The following is a 17,191-nucleotide window of genomic DNA, read 5'->3' on the forward strand; positions in this document are numbered from 1 at the left end:
TTTAAAATTAGAAGAGGAACATACTAATCATCTGTATCTTTATTGAAGTCATCATTATACAAATTGGCTGCAAAAGCCAACCACCTACATTTAAAACGAGTACAGGCACAATTTCTAGGTATAGGACACAAAATACTTGGCTGATATTTTACAAGAGTATGACAGAAAGTGAACGAGGGGGGAGAGAGTGGTTTGAGCGGACCTTTGGGGAAACAGTCCGTCCGTAAGGGGGGTTGGAACACAATCACTACAGGACTCCTCACGCTATGATACCACGGCGCATTCCTGAAAAGACAATTCACAGCATGGCACTGAAAGAGAGACGTTCGCCAAAGGGCAAATGTTGCAGTTGCCTGCATCCCAAAATCCCATGGATTTTTAACTGAACAAGAAAAGACACCCAACGAACATCAAGTTTAAGCATCTTAAGAAGAAGAGAAAAATAGGATAGCAAAGGTAAGTAATTACATTGAAGTATGTGGGGGCACCTTTGAATTGCTCTTTCGAAATCACCTGAAGAGCGCGCGGAGTGCCATGAAGTGTCAGACCTATCATTAAGAAAGAGAAGTTGCGGAGAATTGGTAATTACTCGAACTTAGTCGGAACTGCCACGCGCATCATCATGTGGGTGTAATGATATTGTTCATTAATTTTCTTCCTCGCTCTCAAGATCCGTTCCTTTCCGGATCTTCATGCCCGGAGAGTTCAAGTCGCGTTGGCGGTAATTGTTTTGGTGTAAACAGCGTTTCCGGACACTAGCCTACCTCTCAGCTATCTGCAGTAATTTATGCACACTTTGTGTCTAACTTTAGCTCTTCCAGGCCACCATAATCATCTGTGAGTCATATACAATAATTTATGTTTTTTTTTCTTCTATTATTGTTTTCATATTACGGAAATAGCTGTCTGATGGCACTATTGATGATAAACTGTATGTACAAAAGTATGTGGACACCCCTTCAAATGAGTGGATTCGGCTATTTCAGCCACACCCGTTGCTGACAGGTGTATAAAATCGAGCACACAGCCATGCAACCTCCATAGACAAACATTGGCAGTAGAATGGCCTTACTGAAGAGCTCAGTGACTTTCAACGTGTCACTGTCATAGGATGCCACCTTTCCAACAAGTCAGTTCATCAAATTTCTGCCCTGATAGAGCTACACCGGTCAACTGTAAGTGCTGTTATTGTGAAGTGGAAATGTGTAGGAGCAAGAACGGCTCAGCTGCGAAGTAGTAGGCCACACAAGCTCACAGAACGGGGCCGCCAAGTGCTGAAGCGCGTAAAAATCGTCTGTCCACGGTTGCAACACTCACTACCGAGTTCCAAACTGCCTCTGGAAGCACTGTTAGCACAATAGCTGTTAGTTGGGAGCTTCATGAAATGGGTTTCCATGGCCGAGCAACTGCACACAAGCCTAAGATCACTGTGTGCAATGGCAAGCGTCGGCTGGAGTGGTGTAAAGCTCGCCACCATTGGATTCTGGAGCAGTGGAAATGCTGTTTTTCAGAGTCCAATGTTTTTCATGGTTCAGGCTCCTTAGTTCCAATGAAGGGAAATCTTAACGCTACAGCATACAATGACATTCTAGACGATTCTGTGCTTCCATCTTTGCGGCAACAATTCGGTGAAGGCCCTTTCCTGTTTCAGCATGACAATGCCCCCATGCACAAAGCAAAGTCCTTACAGAAATGGTTTGTCGAGATCGGTGTGGAAGAACTTGACAGGTCTGCACAGAGCCCTGACCTCAACCCCATCGAACCCCTTTGGGATGAATTGGAACGCAGACTGCGAGCCAGGCATAATCGCCCAACATCAGTGCCCAACCTCACTAAGGATCTTGTGGGTTAATGGAAGTCCCCGCAGCAATGTTTCCAACATCTTCCCAGAAGAGTGGAGGCTGTTGTAGCAGCAAAGGGGGGACCGACTCCATATTAATGCCCATGATTTTGGAATGAGATGTTTGACGGGCAGGTGTCCACATACTTTTGGTCATGTAGTGTACATTGTAGTGGTCATGTAGTGTATTTCAGAATGATTTTAGCCAACAGGTGAGCAGCTGTAAGGAAATCACCTAATTTAAGCAATCTGTTCTGGATTGGTAACCAAATAAAACGAGACAGAAAAACAGGACTGTTATGCTATGGTATCTCTCATCCAAATAGAGATATGTTACATTGAATACAAAACAACCAACAGTGATATTTTGGGTATCTGCTGTTCAATGACAGTCAGCTAGTCTGGCTTTTGTCTGTGTCCTTTTTGACACCCTAGTGCACAACATTGGCTAGGGAATAGCTAGCTGCTCTTAGTAACGCAAGTGTATTTGTATACACTTGCGTTGCTTTCAATTGTATTTGGTTGCACAAAACAACGCCAGCGGGAAACCAGAAGTTAAATACAATTACATTTAAACTTACTGTGCCGGTGGGTAGGAAGGTTGGTGATTATGACGGGGGGAATTTGAGACAAAATATCAAAACAATTATTATTGAACAGACTTTCCAAACGTGGGTCTGTTGTAGACCCACTTCATCTCTGCTTACCTCATGTCAAAATAAAAGTCCCCCACAAGTTATTCCTTTTTTGTCCATACATGGCACACGTGCAGGCCTTTTATTTTGACACGAGTTAAACAGAGAGGAAATGACCAACCTTCCTGCCCACCGGCACAGTAAGTAGAAATGTAACTTGTACAGTGTCGTGGTCAAAAGTTTTGAGAATGACAGAAGTATTGGTCTTCACAATGTTTGCTGCTTCAGTGTTTTTAGATATTTTTGTCAGATGTTACTATGGTATACTGAAGTATAATTACAAGTATTCCATAAGTGTCAAAAGCTTTTATTGACAATTACATTAAGTTTATGCAAAGAGTCAATATTTGCAGTGTTGACCCTTCTTTTTCAAGACCTCTGCAATCCGCCCTGGCATGCTGTCAATTAACTTCTGGGCCACATCCTGACTGATGGCAGCCCATTCTTGCATAATCAATGCTTGGAGTTTGTCAGAATTTGTGGGTTTTTGTTTGTCCACCCGCCTCTTGAGGATTGACCACATGTTCTCAATGGGAATAAGGTCTGGGGAGTTTCCTGGCCATGGACCCAAAATTTCGATGTTTTGTTCCCCGAGCCACTTAGTTATCACTTTTGCCTTATGGCAAGGTGCTCCATCATGCTGGAAAAGGCATTGTTCCTCACCAAACTGTTCTTGGATGGTTGGGAGAAGTTGCTCTCGGAGGATGTGTTGGTACCATTCTTTATTCATGGCTGTGTTCTTAGGCAAAATTGTGAGTGAGCCCACTCCCTTGGCTGAGAAGCAACCCCACACATTAATGGTCTCAGGAAGCTTTACTGTTGGCATGACACAGGACTGATGGTAGCGCTCACCTTGTCTTCTCCGGACAAGCTTTTTTCCGGATGCCCCAAACAATCGGAAAGGGGATTCATCAGAGAAAATGACTTTACCCCAGTCCTCAGCAGTCCAATCCCTGTACCTTTTGCAGAATATCAGTCTGTCCCTGATGTTTTTCCTGGAGAGAAGTGGCTTCCTCGCTGCCCTTCTTGACACCAGGCCATCCTCCAAAAGTCTTGGCCTCACTGTGCGTGCAGATGCACTCACACCTGCCTGCTGCCATTCCTGAGCAAGCTCTGCACTGGTGGTGCCCCGATCCCGCAGCTGAATCAACTTTAGGAGATGGTCCTGGCGCTTGCTGGACTTTCTTGGGCGCCCTGAAGCCTTCTTCACAACAATTGAACCTCTCTCCTTGAAGTTCTTGATGATCCGATAAATGGTTGATTTAGGTGCAATCTTACTAGCAGCAATATCCTTGCCTGTGAAGCCCTTTTTGTGCAAAGCAATGATGACGGCACGTGTTTCCTTGCAGGTAACCATGGTTAACAGAGGAAGAACAATGATTTCAAGCACCACCCTCCTTTTAAAGCTTCCAGTCTGTTATTTTAACTCAATCGGCATGACAGAGTGATCTCCAGCCGTGTCCTCGTCAACACTCTCACCTGTGTTAACGAGAGAATCACTGACATGATGTCAGCTGGTCCTTTTGTGGCAGGGCTATAATGCAGTGGAAATGTTTTTTGGGGGATTAAGTTCATTTTCATGGCAAAGAGGGACTTTGCAATTAATTGCAATTCATCTGATCACTCTTCATAGCATTCTGAGGCAGCAGACTTTCTGAAAATTAATATTTGTGTCATTCGCAAAACTTTTGACCACAACTGTATTTAACTTCTGGCTTCCAGAAGTTTCTACCTTGGACTGTTTTTGTGCAATCCAATAGAATTAAAAGCAACACTAGTATATGTAAATACACCCACGTTGCTAAAAACAGCTAGGGAATAGCGTGCCCATCCCAAATGTCTCTACTTTTGACCAGGACCTATAGGGTTCTGGTCAAAAGTAGTGGACTATGTAGGGAATACGGTGCCATTTCATTCAGACTGGCTATTGTCTCTGTTCACCGGGTACCTCAGAGTGTAATTTCACACGATTGGATTGTTATATAAGTTTAGCAGAGTGCCATCCTCCTCTCATCTATCCTGCCTGTCTGTGTAGGAGTGCCTCTACTGTTCCACCTCTCCTTTCTGTCGTTGCTGTAAAAATCCATGTACATTTGATGTGCTTGAAAAGGTTTTACTCTGCTCTGCATCATGGTGGGAAACAAAGTTAATGCACTCTAATTGATCAATATTGGGCATTTGTCACAACGTATTTTTGTCATATGGAGAATTAATGTGAGGGTTGATGTAATGTTAATATAGGAAGAGGCATGTCATCCCCTAGAGTCCCAGTGTGTGTGTGTGTGTGTGTGTGTGTGTACTGGGGGAGGATGGGGCTTCATCCCAGCCTGTCTTGTGGGGGCGGAGTGTGAGTGTGATAGCAGTGTGAAAAGGCATGATGCTGATCACACACACACTAATGTGCAGTCTGCTGTTCTACAAGTGGTGCCTCCATGAACACTCTAGTGTACTGTACTCTGCTGTACTCTGACTAATACACAGTATGTACACTGACTAATACACAGTATGGCAACCCCACAAGTCACCTACTGATGATGTCATCATAGGCATGGCTGGTGTCACACCCACCACTGTAGATGGAGAGCCAATGACTGACTGTAAGATTGCTATTGGCTAAAGTTGCTTTTTAAAGGCCCAGTGCAGTCAAAAACGTGATTTACCTGTGTTTTTATATATATATATATAAAGTGTATATATACACAGTACCAGTCAAAAGTTTGGACACACCTACTCATTCAAGGGATTTTCTTTATTTTTTACTATTTTCTACATTGTAGAATAATAGTGAAGACATCAGAACTATGAAATAACACATATGGAATCATGTAGTAACCAAAAAAGTGTTAAACAAATCAAAATATATTTTATATTTTAGATTCTTCAAATAGCCACCCTTTGCCTTTATGACAGCTTTGCACACTCTTGGCATTCTCTCAAACAGCTTCACCTGGAATGTTTTTCCAACAGTCTTGAAGGATTTCCCACATATGCTGAGCACTTGTTGGCTGCTTTTCCTCCACTCTACGGTCCAACTCATCCTATAACATCTCAACTGGGTTGAGGTGGGGTGATTGTGGAGGCCAGGTCATCTGATGCAGCACTCCATCACTCTCCTTCTTTGTCAAATAGCCCTTACACAGCCTGGAGGTGTGTTGGGTCATTGTCCTGTTTAAAAACAAATTATAGTCCCACTAAACCCAAATCAGATGGGATGGTGTATTGCTGCAGAATGCTGTGGTAGACATGCTGGTTAAGTGTGCCTTGAATTCTAAATAAATCACTGACAGTGTCACCAACAAAGCACCATCACACCTCCTCCTCCATGCTTCACGGTCGGAACCACGCATGCGGAGATCATCTGTTCACCTACTCTGCGTCTCACAAAGACACGGCGGTTGGAACCAGAAATCTCAAATTTGGACTAATCTCAGATTTTCACCAGTCTAATGTCCATTGCTCGTGTTTCTTGGCCCAAGCAAGTCTCTTCTTCTTATTGGTGTCCTTATAGTAGTTTCTTTGTAGCAATTCGACCATGAAGACCTGATTCACGCAGTCTCTTCTGAACAGTTGATGTTGAGATGAGTCTGTTACTTGAACTCTGTGAAGCATTTATTTGGGCTGCAATCTGAGGTGCAGTTAACTCAAATGAACTTATCCTCTGCAGCAGAGGTAACTCTGGGTCTTCCTTTCCTGAGGCGGTCCTTGTGAGAGCCAGTTTCATCATAGCGCTTGATGGTTTTTGCGACTGCACTTGAAGAAACTTTCAAAGTTCTTGAAATTCTCCGGATTGACTGACCTTCATGTCTTAAAGTAATGATGGACTGTCGTTTCTCTTTGCTTATTTGAGCTGCCATAATATGGACTTGGTCTTTTACCAAATAGGGCTATCTTTTGTATACCACCCCTACCTTGTCACACCACAACTGATTGGCTCAAACGCATTAAGAAGGAAAGGCATTCCACAAATTAACTTTTAACAAGGCACACCTGTTAATTGAAATGCATTCAAATCAAATCAAATTGTATTTGCCACATGCGCCGAATACGACAGGTGTATACATTACAGTGAAATGCTTACTTACAAGCCCATAACCAACAATGCAGTTTAAGAAAAAAATAAAAAAAGCAAATAATTAAAGAGCAGCAGTAAAATAAAATAACAGTAGGGAGGTTATATACAGGGGGTACTGGTACAGAGTCAATATGCGGGGGCACCGGTTAGTCGAGGTAATTTAGGTAATATGTACATGTGGGTAGAGTTAAAGTGACTATGCATAAATAATAAACAGAGTAGCAGCAGCGTAAAACGGGGGGGGGGCAGTGCAAATAGTCCGGGTAGCCATGATTAGCTGTTCAGGAGTCTTATGGCTTGGGGGTAGAAGCTGTTAAGAAGTCTTTTGGACCTAGACTTGGCGCTTAGGTACCGCTTGCCATGCGGTAGCAGAGAGAACAGTCTATGACTAGGGTAGCTGGAGTCTTTCATAATTTTTAGGGCGACTGATAATTCCAGGTGACTACCTCATGAAGCTGGTTGAGAGAATGCCAAGAGTGTGCAAAGCTGTCATCAAGGCAAAGGTTGGCTACTTTGAAGAATCTTAAATATAAAATATATTTTGATTTGTTTAACACTTTTTTGGTTACTACATGATTCCATATGTGTTATTTCATAGTTTTTATGTCTTCACTATTATTCTACAATGTAGAAAATAGTAAAAATTAAGAAAAACCCTGGAATGAATAGGTGTGTCCAAACTTTGACTGGTACTGTATATATATTTCCACACTGAGGTTGGGATAATATTGTGAAAACGATGATAATGCCCTTCTAGTGTAAGAGCTGTTTGAAAAGACCGCCTGAAATTTCAGCCTGTTTTGGTGGGATGGAGTTTTGGCCTGCCTGTGACATCACCAGTCGGTAAATTAGTTAATAGACCAATAAGAAAGGGATTTCCAAACTTCTGCCAATAACAGCTAGTTTTCCGTTTTCCCCTCCCCATTCAGACAACACCCAGACAGTCCTAGCAAAATTCTTACTTGAGAAATGTCTCTTTGCTAAGAAGCAAGTCAAGGATCATATCACCTCTACCTTACCTGTCACCCTAGACCCACTTCAATTTGCTTACCACCCCAATAGATCCACAGACGATGCAATCACACTGCACACTGCCCTATCCCATCTGGACAAGAGGAATACCTATGTAAGAATGCTGTTCATTGACTATAGCTCAGCATTCAACACCATAGTACCCTCCAAGCTCATCATCAAGCTTGAGGCCCTGGGTCTGAACCCCGCCCTGTGCAACTGGGTCCTGGACTTCCTGACGGGCCGCCCCCAGGTGGTGAATGTAGGAATCAACATCTCCACTTCGCTGATCCTCAACACTGGGGCCCCACAAGGGTGCGTGCTCAGTCCCCTCCTGTACTCCCTGTTCACCCATGGCTGAGTGGCCAAGCACGCCTCCAACTCAATCATCAAGTTTGCAGACGACACAACAGTAGTAGGCTTGATTTCCAACAATGTCGAAACCGCCTACAGGGAGGAGGTGAGGGCTCTGGGAGTGTGGTGCCAGGAAAATAACCTCTCACTCAACGTCAACAAAACAAAGGAGATGATCGTGGACTTCAGGAAACAGCAGAGGGTGCACCCCCCTATCTACATCGACGGGACCGCAGTGGAGAAGGTGGAAAGCTTCAAGTTCCTTGGCGTACACATCACCAACAAACTGAAATGGTCCATCCACGCAGACAGTGTGGTGATGAAGGCGCAACAGCGCCTCTTCAACCTCAGGAGGCTGAAGACATTCGGCTTGTCACCTAAAACCCTCAAACTTTTACAGATGCACAATTGAGAGCATCCTGTCGGGCTGTATCACCACCTGGTATGGCAACTGCACCGCCCGCAACCGCAGGGCTCTCCAGAGGGTGGTGCGGTCTGCCGAACGCATTATCGGGGGAAAACTACCCGCCCTCCAAGACACATACAGTGAGGGAAAAAAGTATTTGATCCCCTGCTGATTGTGTACATTTGCCCACTGACAAATACATGATCAGTCTATAATTTAAAGGTAGGTTTATTTGAACAGTGAGAGACAGAATAACAGCACAAATCCAGAAAAACGCATGTTGAAAATGTTATAAATTGATTTGCATTTTAATGCGGGAAATAAGTATTTGACCCCCTCTCAATCAGAAAGATTTCTGGCTCCCAGGTGTCTTTTATACAGGTAACGAGCTGAGATTAGGAGCACACTCTTAAAGGGAGTGCTCCTAATCTCAGCTTGTTACCTGTATAAAAGACACCTGTCCACAGACCAAAGAGCTCTCCAAGGATGTCAGGGACAAGATTGTAGACCTACACAAGGCTGGAATGGGCTACAAGACCATCGCCAAGCAGCTTGGTGAGAAGGTGACAACAGTTGGTGCGATTATTCACAAATGGAAGAAACACAAAATAACTGTCAATCTCCCTCGGCCTGGGGCTCCATGCAAGATCTCACCTCGTGGAGTTGCAATGATCATGAGAACGGTGAGGAATCAGCCCAGAACTACACGGGAGGATCTTGTCAATGATCTCAAGGCAGCTGGGACCATAGTCACCAAGAAAACAATTGGTAACACACTACGCCGTGAAGGACTGAAATCCTGCAGCACCCGCAAGGTCCCCCTGCTCAAGAAGCACATATACAGACCTGTCTGAAGTTTGCCAATGAACATCTGAATGATTCAGAGGAGAACTGGGTGAAAGTGTTGTGGTCAGATGAGACCAACATCGAACTCTTTGGCATCAACTCAACTCGCTGTGTTTGGAGGAGGAGGAATGCTGCCTATGACCCCAAGAACACCATCCCCACCGTCAAACATGGAGGTGGAAACATTATGATTTGGGGGTGTTTTTCTGCTAAGGGGACAGGACAACTTCACCGCATCAAAGGGACGATGGATGGGGCCATGTACCGTCAAATCTTGGGTGAGAACCTCCTTCCCTCAGCCAGGGCATTAAAAATGGGTCGTGGATAGATATTCCAGCATGACAATGACCCAAAACACACGGCCAAGGCAACAAAGGAGTGGCTCAAAAGGAGGAACATTAAGGTCCTGGAGTGGCCTAGCCAGTTTCCAGACCTTAATCCCATAGACAATCTGTGGAGGGAGCTGAAGGTTCGAGTTGCCAAACGTCAGCCTCGAAACCTTAATGACTTGGAGAAGATCTGCAAAGAGGAGTGGGACAAAATCCCTCCTGAGATGTGTGCAAACCTGGTGGCCAACTACAAGAAACGTCTGACCTCTGTGATTGCCAACAAGGGTTTTGCCACCAAGTACTAAGTAATGTTTTGCAGAGGGGTCAAATACTTATTTCCCTCATTAAAATGCAAATCAATTTATAACATTTTTGACATGCATTTTTCTGGATTTTGTTGTTGTTATTCTGTCTCTCACTGTTCAAATAAACCTACCATTAAAATTATAGACTGATCATGTCTTTGTTAGTGGGCAAATGTACAAAATCAGCAGGGGATCAAATACTTTTTTCCCTCACTGTACAGCACCCGATGTCACAGGAAGGCCAAAAAGATAATCAAGGACCTCAACCACCCGAGCCACTGCCTGTTCACCCCGCTATCATCCAGAAGGCGAGGTCAGTACAGGTGCATCAAAGCTGGGACAGAGAGAATGAAAAACAGCTTCTATCTCAAGGCCATCAGACGGTTAAATAGCCATCACTAGCACATTAGAGGCTGCTGCTGCCTATTGAAATCACTGGCCACTTTAAGAAATGGAACACTAGTCACTTTAATAATGTTTACAGTCACTTTAATAATGTTTACATATCTTGCACTACTCATCTCATATGTACAGTCGTGGTCAAAAGTTTTGAGAATGACACAAGTATTGGTCTTCACAAAGTTTGCTGCTTCAGTGTTTTTAGATATTTTTGTCAGATGTTAGTATGGTATACTGAAGTATAATTACAAGCATTCCATAAGTGTCAAAGGCTTTTATTGACAATTACATTAAGTTTATGCAAAGAGTCAATATTTGCAGTGTTGACCCTTCTTTTTCAAGACCTCTGCAATCCGCCCTGGCATGCTGTCAATTAACTTCTGGGCCACATCCTGACTGATGGCAGCCCATTAGTGCATAATCAATGCTTAGAGTTTGTCAGAATGTGGGTTTTTGTTTGTCCACCCGCCTCTTGAGGATTGACCACAAGTTCTCAATGGGATTAAGGTCTGGGGAGTTTCCTGGCCATGGACCCAAAATGTCAATGTTTTGTTCCCCAAGCCACTTAGTTATAAATTTTGCCTTATGGCAAGGTGCTCCATCATGCTGGAAAAGGCATTGTTCGTCACCAAACTGTTCTTGGATGGTTGGGAGAAGTTGCTCTCGGCAGATGTGTTGGTACCATTCCTTATTCATGGCTGTGTTCTTAGGCAAAATTGTGAGTGAGCCCTCTCCCTTGGCTGAGAAGCAACCCCACACATGAATGGTCTCAGGTTGCTTTACTGTTGGCATGACACAGGACTGATGGTAGCGCTCACCTTGTCTTCTCCGGAGAAGCTTTTTTCCGGATGCCCCAAACAATCGGAAAGGGGATTCATCAGAGAAAATGACTTTACCCCAGTCCTCAGCAGTCCAATCCCTGTACCTTTTGCAGAATATCAGTCTGTCCCTGATGTTTTTCCTGGAGAGAAGTGGCTTCCTTGCTGTCCTTCTTGACACCAGGCCATCCTCCAAAAGTCTTGGCCTCACTGTGCGTGCAGATGCACTCACACCTGCCTGCTGCCATTCCTGAGCAAGCTCTGCACTGGTGGTGCCCCGATCCCGCAGCTGAATCAACTTTAGGAGATGGTCCTGGCGCTTGCTGGACTTTCTTGGGCGCCCTGAAGCCTTCTTCACAACAATTGAACCTCTCTCCTTGAAGTTCTTGATGATCCGATAAATGATTGATTTAGGTGCAATCTTACTAGCAGCAATATCCTTGCCTGTGAAGCCCTTTTTGTGCAAAGCAATGATGACGGCACGTGTTTCCTTGCAGGTAACCATCGTTAACAGAGGAAGCACAATGATTTCAAGCACCACCCTACTTTTAAAGCTTCCAGTCTGTTATTCTAAGTCAATCAGCATGACAGAGTGATCTCCAGCCTTGTCCTCGTCAACACTCTCACCTGTGTTAATGAGAGAATCACTGACATGATGTAAGCTGGTCCTTTTGTGGCAGGGCTGAAATGCAGTAGAAAAGTTTTGGGGATTAAGTTCATTTTCATGGCAAAGAGGGACTTTGCAATTAATTGCAATTCATCTGATCATTCTGGAGTATATGCAAATTGCCATCATAAAAACTGAGGCAGCAGAATTTATGAAAATTAATATTTGTGTCATTCTCAAAACTTTTGACCACGACTGTATATACTGCATTCTATTCTATAATATTCTACTGTATCTTAGTCCATATGTGTATATTTTCTTAAATTCCATTCCTTACTAGTTTTGTGTGTATTGGGTATATGTTGTGAAATTGTTAGATATTACTTGTTAGATATTACTGTACTGTCGGAGCTAGAAGCACAAGCATTTCGCTACACCCGCTATAGCATCTGCTAAACACATGTATGTGACAAATAAAATTTGATTTGATTTGATATTGAGCTAAAAACAGCTGCATTTAACCTTGAACCTTTCTTTAACCAGGAAGTCCCATTATCAAGGGAGACCAGGCCAAGAAGGGCAGCTCAATAAAAAACACAGATCATTCAACAAGGTGAAGGAGGTTACAAAACGTTCATACGTTCTCACTTTCTAGTGCTTTTCCTATCTCTATTACTGTTTCTGTGAGGGCTGAAACTTTCCTTATAGGTCCTGAAAAGCCATTTAGAAAAATTATTAGTTTCAGATAAATATAATATTCACTCTCACTCCACATCAAGTCAAAATCATCTGACATTATCTAACAGTTCCTAAAAAAACTACAACTTTTTTTCCAAAAGTGCTCTAGAGCCCATCCCTGTCCGTCACAGTATTATTCATTGACTTAGTCATAAGATAGAGGTCTGAACATCCATTAACTGCGAGTTTGGAAATCTTTCCACACATCACACAGTGACGCATCACTTTATCTCAAGAGGCCTGTTGGCTATTTTCTCCCTCTCTTACCACGCCGCTGTGTGTGGCCGGGTTCTGTAATGACTGCAGATGGGGCTGTCGTCACTGATCCAGGACCAGTTAATATCTACCAGTCCCTCAGTCCTATCCTTAGCTCTTGGATGGAGAAAAAGCAAACCTGATCTTAGATCAGTGCACAGGGGAAATGTATAGTCTACACATCATAAGCTGTTATGAGCTTCTCTTGATCAAAAACATTGACACACACTTACTCACTCACTCACAGACAAACATAACAGATGTTAGCCAGCCATCAATTAAGATTTAAAACTGTTGATCTGATGAGATAAGATGAGATGGAGTTGGGTATTTATCATCACAATGCCTGGCTGGTCTGAATCACTGTCCTATCTGTTGGCCATTTCAGGTCTAAAATTATGAATATTCACAGTTATGCTAACAGCTCTTCTCTCCTCGCTACTTCTCCCACAGCCTAAGTGATGGTCTGACTCACTCTGCTACTGCTGCCTGCCTCCATACCGCTCCCTCTCTCTCTAAATTACAGCAAAGTCCATGTTAGAAGAAATGGCAAACAAGACAAATAAATTAAATGATCTTCGTAGAGCTATTGCACATGAGCGCTCCCCCTCTCCCCCATCTCTCTCTCTCTCTCTCGCTCTCTTCCTTTCTCTCCTGTCACTCTTCCCTCAAACTCCCCAACAACCGCTATATACTTCAGGCACTCAAACAGACACCTGTCTGACGGACCCCTTTGCCCCCCTCCTCTCCTCACATAAACACACACACACACACAGCGGAGTCACACAGCCTACAGCAATTATCCAATTGCATTAGTCATATTTAATGGTTTCACTTCATGTCCACAACCTTACTTGGAGATTATTTATATATGGCTTTGACTTAATTGGCTAGAGAGTGATGACATCTAATGACGTCCGATGTAAAGATGGGCAATTCCATGTTAAAGGAATTGCGCTGAGACTCAGATTTGCCACTTAAAATGTATGCCAAACAAAAACCATTGATTTCAAAGTTGAACAAACAAGAAACCATAACTCTATGCACAAGGATTACTTTTAACAATTTACTCTGAACATTTTACAAAAACATATTTACTGGAAGAACTGTGCATATACAAAGTTTGGTAACAGAATTTTGGTAATATCTCCCTCAGTTTTTTATGCGTCCACCTTTTCCAAAAACTCTGTTAAATATCTGCTCCGAATTAAGATTCAACAATGTCTGCAGATAGAATGGGGTGTCAGCTATGACGTGATACATTGACTTTGAAAAAATTCATTTTGGTTATTGAACTACACTAAATGAAGGAGATTTACATCCAGTAACGGAATTGCGGTAATGGAATTTCATCATGGGTCACTGATCTACATTTACATTTTACATTTTAGTCATTTAGCAGACGCTCTTATCCAGAGCGACTTACAGTTAGTGAATACATATTTTTTTATACTGGCCCCCTGTGGGAATCGAACCCACAACCCTGGCATTGCAAACGCCATGCTCTATCAACTGAGCTACATCCCTGCCGGCCATTCCCTCCCCTACCCTGGACGACGCTGGGCCAATTGTGCGCCGCCCATGAGTCTCCCGGTCGCGGCCGGCTGCGACAGAGCCTGGATTCGAACCAGGATCTCTAGTGACACAGTTAGCACTGCGATGCAGTGCCTTAGACCACTGCGCCACTCAGGAGACGTATGAACCCAACGTCATGTATGAACGTCATTCTCTTCTCTATCCTAAATACGTAAACAAAGGTATAAATATGCAAAATCATCCTTTGCATATTTGGGTATTATTCTACATGTAACCGGTGTGAAATGGCTAGCTAGTTAGCGGTGCGCGCTAGTAGTTGTTTCCCTTGCTCTGCAAGGGCCACGGCTTTTGTGGAGTGACGGGTAACGGTGCTTCGAGGGTGACTGTTGTCGATGTGTGCAGAGGGTCCCTGGTTCGAGCCCAGGTAGGGGCGAGGAGAGGGACGGAAGCAACACTGTTACATACACACTGGCTATTTTTTAGTTTTATATATATATTTTTTACCCCTTTTTTCGTGATATCCAATTGGTAGTTACAGTCTTGTCCCATCACTGCAACTCCCATACGGACTCGGGAGAGGTGAAGGTCGAGAGCCATGCATCCTCCGAAACACAACCCTGCAAAGCCACACTGCTTCTTGACACACTGCTCACTTAACCCAGAAGCCAGCCGAACCAATGTGTCGGAGGAAACACTGTACAACTGGCGACCAAAGTCAGCGTGCATGTGCCCAGCCCGCCACAAGGAGTCGCTAGAGCGCGATGGGACAAGGACATCCCGGCCGGCCAAACCCTCCCCTAATCCGAACAACGTTGGGCCAATTGTGCGCCGCCTCATTGGTCTCCCGGTCACGGCCGGCTGCGACACAGCCCGGGATCAAACTCGGGTCTGTAGTGACGCCTCTAGCACTGTGATGCAGTGCCTTAGACCGCTGCGCCACTCGGGAGGCCCTACACTGGCTATTATTTTAATGATCTCTGCCCCCAAACAAGACCAAATTTGGTTGGTCCAGATCGGACCAAATCTGAACCAATCATAGATGTCTATGTTTCACAAGTTTGGACAAAGTACAGCACAGTAGAGCTCAGTAGAGTACCGTGCAGCACAGAACAGTAGAGTATAGTACAGTAGAGTACAGTACATTATAGTGTCCTCAACTCTAGTGTGCTGTAATGAACTATACTCTACTTTTCTTTACAGTGCTGTACTGTACTGTCCAAACTTGTGAACCCAACTGTAGTTTGTGACTACTATGATTTCCCATTGTAGCCAATTCAATTGCAGACATTCCGATTTTCATAAACAAAATTGATATCAGTAAAAACACTAACTAATTGATAGGTCTACCTTTACTTGTTACTTCTGTGAACCTTCATTATCGTCGCTCATGAGGGAGAGAAATTAGAAAATATCTTAAAGATATGTGGGTTTTGGGTAACGGAATTTCAAGGCACAGCACAATGTATCTTAAACTTACAGAGGGCAGAACATTTCTCCAAAACTAAATAGTAAGTGTTGATATTAGTTGGCAAGGGTCTTCAACATTATTGGGTTTTGAAGTATTTTCTGGTAAATGTTTTCTAAGATGCCTTTTCCATCTGTTTGACCAGAAATCAAAGCCTTTGCTATTTCTTTTTTTTTAAGTGGTTGAAAAATGTATATGCCTTAATTTCTCAACAATATAGACTCTTAGCTTTCATGTGACACCCAATTTGATATGCTCCTATGAACTTCACATTGGTTCTCATGGGTCCATTTACATGGAAATGACCAGATATCATGTAGTACGTCCTTATTCTGACGAGCAGTTTCTATCTTTGCCCTCTCCGTAGTCAACGGATGACTTCGCCATTATCATCCCCCAGACATTAGAAAGCCTGCATTGTTATTCAGAATCTATTCTCAGTCATCATAAAGGAACAGTATTCCAGAATCTACTCTTTACACTCCAAATGTCAGAGTTCCAGAATAATACAACAAGGTACTTCTACCAGGTGCTATCCAATCTATTCCAATATACTGTAAATAATACTCAAGTGTCTCCCTCCTCTTCTTCCTAACTGCCAACCGTATTCTCCATGCCTGACATTCACCTACAAGGTTTTCTTATTCTCTCCCTTCCTTCTCTTCCTCTTCTCAGCCCCCTCATTTTCTCTCCTCTCTCTCTCTCCTCCGTCGCTGTCACTGCTGCCTGCTGCTCACTTTTAGCCTTGTTCTCTCTTTCTCTCTGTGGTGCTGTAGACAGACACGCATCTCTTCTCTGTCTCTCCCGCTACCGGTCTCCTTTTCACTCTATCGCTCCACTTCTTACATTCCCTTGCTTCCCCAGGGGTCTCCCCTACCAGGCCTGCCTCTCTCTTTCATCCACCCATTCTCTCCTTTCCTCCTCCCTCTTCAGACTCTATCCCCCTCGACTCTTCTCCCTCATCTCCACTTCCTTGTTAGCAAGCTAGCTCTCTGCATACGGTACCAAACTGCTCTACTACATCATGCTGTCGACCTCTGTTGAAGAGTGAAAACCTATTTAAGTCGATAATATGGCCTTGTCATTGTTCTCTGTCAATTACATTTGATATAGAGCAGTTGGCTACCCCCTCCCAAAATCAAAATGTGAAATTGATGCCAATGTTTTGTTCTGGCTTTGTGCACACGTTTGCTCTACTTCCTGTCTGGGGCAGCATGGTGCCCATATTGCGAGGCTGATTAGCTACACAAACAGGTGTGAAACACAGACTGGTGTGCGCGCGACGTGAGAACACAACATGGAATCAGTGTTTGGTTTTGATTTGGAGGGAGGGAGGGGGTGGGTGGTGTATCATCTAAAAACTGGATTTAATAGCACAGTCTTGTGATGGTGAGGTGTTCTTGTGTGCTTTTGAGTAAATTGTGACATACCAACTTTTTAAAACTGGTTTTTAACATGCCTAAAAGTGCTAGTATGGTCCCAGATCTGTTCGTTTTTTTGCCCACTCCATTGTCC

General features: G+C 43.7%; 1 protein-coding gene across 1 annotated transcript in view; it reads left to right on the forward strand.

Annotated features, from left to right (window-relative positions):
* Positions 1–238: 238 nt before the first annotated feature.
* The window catches only part of LOC121571829 (ras and Rab interactor 2-like), a 52,083-nt gene continuing 35,130 nt past the window's right edge, over positions 239–17,191 (forward strand). The window contains exon 1 of the mRNA XM_045221841.1: positions 239–456. The gene's annotated coding sequence lies outside the window, so the exon portion shown is untranslated. The remainder of the gene's footprint in view (positions 457–17,191) is intronic.

This window comes from Coregonus clupeaformis, chromosome 8, assembly GCF_020615455.1.
Source record: "Coregonus clupeaformis isolate EN_2021a chromosome 8, ASM2061545v1, whole genome shotgun sequence".
NCBI lineage: Eukaryota > Metazoa > Chordata > Actinopteri > Salmoniformes > Salmonidae > Coregonus > Coregonus clupeaformis.